Genomic DNA, 7,953 nt, shown 5'->3' on the forward strand with positions numbered 1-7,953 from the left:
AGAACAGTCAAGTTTTAAAAAAAATATTATTCCTCATACTGTCATTTTTAAGGTATGCTCTTTAGATAGAATATTTGCTGGGCTGTTCCACATTGGTGCAATTCATCAAGGGATCAACACTAATTAAGGTATGAGCATATTGATGGACTTGGAGTTCTAAAGCACATGTTTGCCTTTAAACATCACTCTTTTTCATGCAAGCTCATTCCTCTCTGGCCACAATTTATAAAAGCTGTCACTTGACTTGATAAGGAACTTATTTTACTCAACTGCCCTTTAGGAGAGGCATGTGTTGGTTCCTACTCCCCAAGTCCTCAGAGTTAAGTGTTTCTTGTTTCAATCAGCTTCCATATCATCTCACCCTTTGTGCCTATGAGCCACCCCCATGACCTTCCACAATTTTTTCGCCATAAACTATAGAGTTGGCTTCTTTCGTTTGCAACCAGAGAATCCTGCTTGCTACAGAAGAGTAAAAAAAAAGTGTTATAATTAGTGCTGTTTCCTCATTTGGGAAATAACCAAATAATTTTGTCACTGAGCATTCTTTATGATAGAAATATCATATTTTCCTCAAATTACTCACATTCATTTACTGAGAGAGTGTACCTTTTGCTTGACTTTCACAATATTTTTCACAGGCTGTGTTTACCCTATTTTAGGGGACAGCAGACAAGTGAAATTTATCTGTTTACAGAAGCTCCCTACAATCTTTAAAAATATATATATATATATTATATGTATATTATATATATTATATATTATATATATATTATATATATAATATATATATAAAATATATTATTGATTTTTTACAGAGAGGGATAGTAAGAAACATCAATGAGAGAGAATCATCAATCAGCTGACTCTTGCACACCCCCTACTGGGGATGTGCCTGCAACCAAGGTACATGCCCTTGACGGGAATCGAACCCGGGACCCTTCAGTCTGCAGGCCAACGCTCTATCCACTGAGACAAACCGGTTTCAGCAAAGCTCCCTACAATCTTTATCTTTGGAGTAGCAGTTTCCAAACTATGGCAGATCCACTCATTTAGATGGTGCACCATTGACCAGGCTCATTTAGGAGACAGAGAAACTTTAAGTACTGATTGCCTAGGTAATTTCTCTAGGTCAAGCACAAAAGTCATTTAGCCTTTCTCCAATGTAGGAATCTGTATGTGCTGCTAATTAAACCACCCTCATCAGATCAATAACGACCCTTATCTACAGTGAGGCAGGTAAGAAATCTATTCCAAAGTTGTGGAGGAGTTTCTTTTCCCTCCTGTGTGCTGCCTATGAATGTGAATCCTGGCATAACAGACCAACTTGGCAAAAGGTAAGTGTACCAAAGTAAAAACCATATTCTTAGAAAGTTCATTTATTTCTGACAGACACTAAGATGCCCCCCCCCCCCCCCCCCCCCCCGGCCTCAAAGATCATCTTTGTGAAGTGCTTTCCTTGCTTTGAAATCTTGAGGTACAGAAACTGTGACAAAGGAGTGAGAATGGGTGGCTCTTACCGCCACTGCCCCTAGAGGATAAAGGTTCATTCATCTCTTCTGCTTCTGTGAATTTCTGGTAAGCATAGTTCCCTGGAAGTCCATGTTCAGTCCAAAATAGATAGTGAGCACAAGCATAATCATACCCACTCTTTATCAGTTACATATATCTTCCCTTCTCCTTTTTAACATGTTAAAAGAGTTGATGAGAACTTATGGGAAAACAATTAGGTTGAAACATTTTTATTTTCTCTAATCCAGTCTGCCTTTCCTCCTGTGTTCCCTGTTCCATAATTATTGACCCAGTCTTCGGGATAAGTTTTCCAACTGGTCTCTATACTTTCTGCATGGAGTTCTTCCTATCTCTCCTCCCCATGGCCTCCAATATGATCTTTACTAGGTTTGAATCTGACCTTATCAGTCTCTTGACTGAAATATTTCAGGGGCTCCCTAGAGCTTTGTGGTTACTCTCAAATTCCCTAGGTTGGTACAAGCTCCTCATGATTTTCCACCTTCCTGCTTCTTCTGGCTCATCTTCCATCCCTGTCCCATCGGTATGATCCTATAAAAATAAGTTGCCTCCCTCCTCAAGGATTTCACAGATGTCATTCTCTCTACTTAAAACCTTGGATTTTTCTTTCTACTTATTTGATTCTTATTCTTCAAGACCAAGTTCTTAAAAAGAAACCCTCTCACCTCTTAATGATGAAGATGTTTTTTCCTCTAGAGCACCACTTCTCTCTTTTAGTTTTAACCTGTATAACCTTTTCGTTCCTTGAAATATGTTATTCTCTTCCCACTGAAAGACCTTTGCACATACACTCCCAAGATTAAGGTTCCTTGGAACCTCCTGCCATTTATCTTAGTAACTTTTATTCAAACTTTAAGCATTAGTTCAAAAATCACTTCCTTGAGGAAGCTACCTCTGAGAATTGCCAGGCCAGGATAGGCTTCCCAATATATGTTTCATGAAACCATATAGTTACTCATTATACAATAGTATTTTTCCCAATTCACACCTTGAGCACTGGTATGATTGCCACCTGTTCACTATCCTATCTCCTGTGTTAGATCCAGTGCTCTCCAAATGGTAAGAACTCAATAAAATAATTTTTGAGTAAATATGTGGAAGAAGATGAAAAAGATCCAGTCTGAGGAAGCTTTGGGCATGAAAGGAATGTGCACATAATTTGGAGTGATGAACTGGGAGAGGACTACAAAAGCCAAATCCTGAAAGATCTTAGATGCAAAATAAATTTGGACTTACTCTTGAGTGTGATAAGCAACCATTCCTTCTTCCTATCTTATGCGTGGATTTTTTTTCAGGTTGAAATAATAAATTGGTGCAGCAAGAAGCTGAAGTCAATCAGATGACTTTAGAAGCAAATGCGATTACCTAGCAAAGAAATATAAAGAGCATGCACTAAAGTAATGTTTCCCAACTGCTGCATATCATAATCACCTACATCAAATAAAGCTCATAGAGGGCCAGACTCCCTGGAGTAGGGTAGGACATAAATTTACCCTACTTCAACCTTTATATTTTACCAAGTTTCCCAGGAGATTCTGATACCCATACATTTTAGAACCATAAAGTTAAGGCAGTGAGATGTAATCTTGATCATAAAGTTGAATGATTAGATATGGAGGAGGGGCATAAGTGAGGAATCCACATTAACTTTCAGGTTATTGGGTACAAGGACCAGTTCTGCCATTGCCAAAGATGGGGAGAGATTATTAGCACTGCATCTTCATTATTGGGATGAAAGTCAACTGTATTCTCCTCATTTTATAGAAAATGTATCCCAGTAGGTCAGTGCAAAGTTGGTGCCAGATTCCCTCCTGATCTGACAAAGGAGATTATAACTCAGATTTTCCAATTTCTAGTTTATAAGTTATTAAAAATCACAAGTGATAAATTAAATACATCTTAGAACATATATTTCCCCTGAATATATTAAGATTAAAAATGGTTAGTGTATTTTCCCATTTGTTGCCAAATCACTTGTGATTCATAGAAGTTTAGTATTGACATTCCAACTCTGGAGATTCAATATTGAGAAAGATCAGCTGAGAAAGTGTTTGTTCATCATCTGAATTTGAAGAACTGCCACCCACAGATTTGCATGGTGCTAATATTTGCTGATTTTAATGAAACATTAAAAATATTTTTTAAAAAGTGTGTTGCAGATTTAATATTAATTTGACATCATTTTAATGCCCAGAGAATGGTGGCTTTCTTGGAATTGGACTTTAATATTAAATATAAGATTGGACAACAGCCAGGAGCAGGAATCAGGTAAGATCCAAAAGATGCAATGGTCTGTTTTGTTAATTTTCCCGTGTCTAATTTTACTACACAGGATAATTTACTCTAACTATATTTTTAGATAAATTATTAAAATATTCCTTCATTTGTCACAAATGAGAGACAACCTGGGAAAGGCAAGGGTTTAGTCTAGACTCTCATAACCAACCCTGGGACCTTGGGCTAATCACATAATCTTCTTTGCAAGTCAGTTCTCTCATTTTTAATATAATGGGAATGACTAGGCTCTAAAATCCCTTTTGGCTCAACCTCTCTGTGATGCGTGGTTCTATCAAATGAGCATCTCTATAGTTCTTAATAGAAATGTGATTTAATTTGTGAACATCTGTTACAGTCTACAACATATTTTGCCGAATACTTGACCTTAATTTTGCTGTAGACATCAGATGTTCCTTCATAGATTATACTCTGTATTGTACTGAGGGAACATCAATTATGCTTGTGTCTTGAGTAGTGTCAATCTGACTCAAAAAGATGCCAATTTGTTAACATTATCATTAAATTACTTCTTAATTAAGGTTGTCAATACCACCAATGATAGTTTAATGCTATTTTAGCATTAGAAATTACATAAGCATCTCATTTACATACTTATTTTAATACTCTTGCAAAATAAAAGTCTTTTTGTTAAAGAGAGCAAACTTTTTTTTCCAAATAAACATGAATTCAAAAATAATTCTGTTACATGCATATTAACACACTGATGAAATATACCCCTGTTTCATTTCTATTAATAAATAATTTTTCCATTACTAGCTGTTACTCTATAATTAATCTATAAACTTGCTTCTTTCCATGGGAAATTTTTATTTTTATAGATTCCTAGCTATAAGAAGAGTTTACTTTGGGCAATACATTTTCCTCAATTTCCACATACTTGAAATTAAGGAAATAGAAATATATTTTTTTAATATTTGCCTTCACAATTTGCAAATATAGATCATTAAAAGAAAATAATGCCTCCTTCTATGGTTAGTTATTAAACCAAGGCAAATCTTTGATTCCAAGAGGGAAAAAGATAACAAACAAAAAGGCAAGCAAAAACCCATTTGACTCTATGCACTTCTGTGCTTTGTCTCTCTGAGTCTCCATTTTCCAATCTGTGGATGAAGGTGAGGAAAGGATGGAATAGGAATCATCTTGTGAAATGTACTTGAAATTACATGAGATAACAACAGCATTGGTAGTTACTGTTGGTAATATGATTAATTTAATATTCACAATAAAGGTTCATGTAAGAGGGTTCCTTAGGCTCAGGCTATGTTATGATTGCATATTAGAAACATATTTTGTTTTTAACTCCTGCACTTTACTTTATAGTGAGTCAGACAAGTGTCAGTAAGCAAAGTGGGCTTTCTATCCACTGTCTTACTTCTGTTCCCAGGATTTATTATTGTCCATACTTGGTCATATATTTTCAGCATCTGGGGATCAAGTGTTGATTTTCTCTGCCAATATAATCATACTTTTTCAAATGAGTTTTCTGTTGTGGCTTTTTTTGTTTTTTTATAACGTCCCTATTTCTTGGAATCCTTTGATTATTCCATAAAGAAAACTTAAAAGTGTCATCGAATACGTATGCTTACAAGAAATAAATACTTTTAATATTTTGCAAAATAAATTCTAGAAAGCGTATGGAGGTATGTATTACTTTTCTCTTATTCTTTTCCCTACTATACCACTGTCTGCCCTAGTCCCTAGCTCAGGCCAATCTCTGACCTCAGCCTGCCTGCAATGGCTGCCACTTGGGGTCTTCTCTTCCATGGAACTGTTTCTGTGATGTTAGTGCTTAGTGAGACCAGGGACCTCATGCAGAGGAGTAGAGTCAAAAGAGAGAGAAGGGGAACAAAAATATCCATTAGCACTGAACTTTCCAAAAATACAAAATGTCTTAAAGATGATCTCTTAAAGGCTCATTCTGTCACTCTGTGGTCTGGCTGGGGCAGAAACTACTATATCCATGTTAAAGACAATGCAACTTATAAGGGTTACATGGTCTGTTCAAGGTCATGTAGCTTGCAAGCATTCCAAGTCTGTTTTAATCTATATTTGAAGGCAGCTCTAGGATTCTTTCCACTTGTTCATTCCAATGTCTCTATTCTGGGATTATTATCAGGAGTCCCTGACCTCGCCTTTGGGAACTCCCACATTCACTCCAGGGCTTCCTGGGGTGCTCTGGTTATGAAAAAAAGGAGAAACCTGAAAGCTTTGCTCTGATGATAACTAAGAATGAAACAGCCTATTATAATAAGATGTAAGAATTTAGGAGGATATGTATCTTCTCAAAAGCAGAGTAATTAATACTGCCAGAAGCTTCCCCCACAGTAGGCATGAGAATAATAATAGCAGTAGGCAGTTCATTTGGTTTCTATAGTGGTGAATCCAGAAGTAAGGGATGGGGCTGGTATAGTATCAATATTCATTGATTTTCATTCCATACACATAGCATAGTACTAACTGTGGAGGACAAGATACTAAAACCCTTTTGATAAGTGCAGTGACAGAGGTCAGAGTTTGGACTTTGGACCAGAGGCTTAATGGCTCTGGATTCAGACCTACTAGAGCTCATTATAAGACTATGGCTAAAATGAAATGAAATAAGGTACAAAATTTTTTACCCAGTATTACAGTATGTATTAAAAACAATTTGATGACTGTTTTTTATGCATCTGATGAATGAGATCAAAGTACTGAGAAAATGCCCTTGGATTTCAAGGAAATAAAAATTAATAGTTCAGAAGAGTAAAAAATTAATTATTTTATCAATAAAATAAGCCAGCCTCATATTTTAGACACTTCCCTTTTATAAAGGTGGTCCTAAGCCTCAGGTCATATTATAATCCTTTGGTAATTAAATAAAAAATATGAAGGCCTACTTCAGACCAATTAAGTCTGAATCTCTAAGGATGGGTTTTGGGTGGTTGTTTTTTTAAAGCCCTCCTGGAGACCCAAACATGGCCACAGTTGATAAACACTCATCTGTAACATCACGTGTCTTGGGTAACTATCATGGAGAGCTTCTTGTGGGTCTAATTCAGGGTCAATGATAATGGCCCATGGGTTCGTGTCCTCCTTTCCTTTATGTGATGGCTCTATTCACAATCCTTCAGTTTTCTGAAGAGGAGCCGAGGCAGACACAGCAGCCTGCAGTGTCCCTTGCAATGGTATATGAGGAGTAAGAAGTAATGTGCGGACTGGTCCAGAGCCTACGTCTTGCAGCTGGAGGGAGGAGACCGATGTAGAGGCTTCTTACTGTTTGATTACAAGTTGCGGTGACTTTTTCTTGATTTTTCCTTATTATTCCAGCCTTCCCTGTCTTTTTTCTTTCACTTTCTCTTTTCAGAAAAAAATAAAATGTACTTGTTTGAGGATAAGAAAGTAAAGCTGACATAAGAAAGTTAAGCTGACGTGGATTTTATGTCAGCTAATTTTTACCAGCTTCACTTTAATTTTTGGATTTATCACCATTTTGAAGTAGCTATATTCTCTAATGATTATTCTAAAACTGTCTATTTCTCCCTCCAATTTTGTCCATTTTTACTTTATATACTTTGATGATTTGTCATTAGGTGTATATATGTTTAATTGTTATATCTTTTTGCTGTGTGGAAACTTTTAATATACATATTGTCTTTCTTTTTCTCTTGTAGTTTTTTGTGATTTAAAGTTCATTTTGCTGAAATCAATATAGCCATCCCTACTGTCTCTGGTTACTGTTTGCATGGATATCTTTTCCCTTCCTTTTGCTTTCAATCTGTTTGTTTCTTTGTATCTAAAATGAGTCTCTTGTACACCACATATAGTTGGACTATTTTTAATGTCCATTCTGCTATTCTTTATATTGGAGAGTTTAATTCATTTACATTTAAAGTAATTATTGGTAAGGAAGAATTTACTTGTGTCAATTTGCCATTTGTTTTCTCTATACCTTAAAGCTTTTCTGTCTCTCATTTTCTGCATTACTGCTTTCTTTGGTATTTAGTTGACTTTTTCATACTGAAGTGTTTAAATTCTTTTCTCATTTTATTTTGTTTATATTTTGTAGCTATTTTCTTCACGGTTACCATGGGGATTGCATTTAACGTTCTAAAGTTATAACACACTATTTTGAATTTATACCAGCTTAAC

The sequence above is a fragment of the Pipistrellus kuhlii genome, unplaced genomic scaffold (assembly GCF_014108245.1).
Source record: "Pipistrellus kuhlii isolate mPipKuh1 unplaced genomic scaffold, mPipKuh1.p scaffold_m20_p_13, whole genome shotgun sequence".
Lineage (NCBI taxonomy): Eukaryota > Metazoa > Chordata > Mammalia > Chiroptera > Vespertilionidae > Pipistrellus > Pipistrellus kuhlii.